Below are 1568 nucleotides of genomic sequence, written 5' to 3' on the forward strand. Positions count from 1 at the left end.
TTATTACATCATACCTAGATCAAGTGAAAAGTGGAAGTTGCTTGAAAGTTTGACTGCTAAGTGTATTGTTTTCAACACCACTTTCAAGAACAAAGATATGATGGAGTTTCATCCATGGGGTTGGACATGGTGAGCAACAAAAAACTGATATTTTTTATTTAGCTAAGTATCTACTTTAGCCTAAGATTTCATCATCTAAGCCCTGTGAGAATATGTTAATGAAGATTATATCTATCTATCTTATGTTAAAAACTCCTTATTTTCACAATGACATACCGATTTTAATTAAAATCGTTTGAATTGTTTCCGAGAAAATAGAATAAATGATGAAAATCGATTCTAGAAAGTGTTACTTGAGGTCGGTTGATTTTATCGAAAAAGTTGCAGCCACATCCCTGGTATATTCCCACCTTAAATAGTAGGATAAGTTTCGTACTATTCCTTTTTGAGCGAGGTTTTTCACACACACACACGCACGCACGTAGGCAGGCACGCACGCACCCATGCACGCACGCACACAAGATTTGGCAAAACTTGATTATTTGAACTCGGGCACTCAAACCATGTTCTGCTGTGGAAAATTCGATTTTATTTTTTTACAATCGTTAATATTAACTTTCTGTATATTACGTATATGCCTAGATAAGTAAATGTAAAAAAAGTTTTGGTGCGTTCAAAATAACTCAAATAGTAAGTTAACTATTTATCTTGAGCTAACTTTTCATCCCACGTTGCGTGGGTGTCATCACGGCTAAAAAAGGATAAAAATAACTAAAACTGTTTGACGGAATAATAATAGTAATATGACATTAAATAAAAATGATGTAAAAATTTGTTTAAAAATGAATAATGTAAATTAAAGAAAAAAAAAAGATATACAGTAGAAAGTATCAATGAACAAAATATAAAGAAAACGAAGATAACGACAAATAAGCAGATATAAGAAAAATATAAAAATACGTGAAATAATGCACCAAAATAGAACATTACCCATTTAAAATGAAGACAAGCGAAAGAATGCCTTTGGGTGGATGTAACTTATCAACAGGGTAGAGGAGTCGAGGACTTCAATGGTCAGCTAATAACAAACTTCAAACTAACACAATTTGAAAGTTAAACAGGTATATAAAATAATATTGAACTTTTAACAATTCTCGATATTATTAAAGTTTTTTAGTATTCTGTCCCATATTCTCGGGTATATTTCAAGGAACCTTTTAAACCTGTCCCTGGGTATTTGAATGTGTACACCTGTGCTTCTTCGGCTCATGTGTTCCGTATAAGAGCAACTAAAACTTTTGTGTCCGACAAGTTTCGAGGAAGGGTCAGACGCCGACTAAGCAGGTACAGACCAGACCATTCCTAGACATGGAGAACCTTCCAACCCTGGGGTGGTCACGGGTTTATACTAGAGAATACTACGTGCGCATTGTGTCAACTATGGACAATGAGGGATTAAAATAGAAGAAAAGAAAAGGGTCTGGAAAACTAGACAAAGGGCGATTATCCTGGCATGCGGAGGAGTATCTCCAGGGTATAGTGGGAGATAGCAATATTAAAGTAAGATA

The sequence above is a fragment of the Halyomorpha halys genome, unplaced genomic scaffold (genome assembly GCF_000696795.3).
Source record: "Halyomorpha halys isolate HHAL.00 unplaced genomic scaffold, Hhal_1.1 Scaffold1851.1, whole genome shotgun sequence".
Classification (NCBI taxonomy): domain Eukaryota; kingdom Metazoa; phylum Arthropoda; class Insecta; order Hemiptera; family Pentatomidae; genus Halyomorpha; species Halyomorpha halys.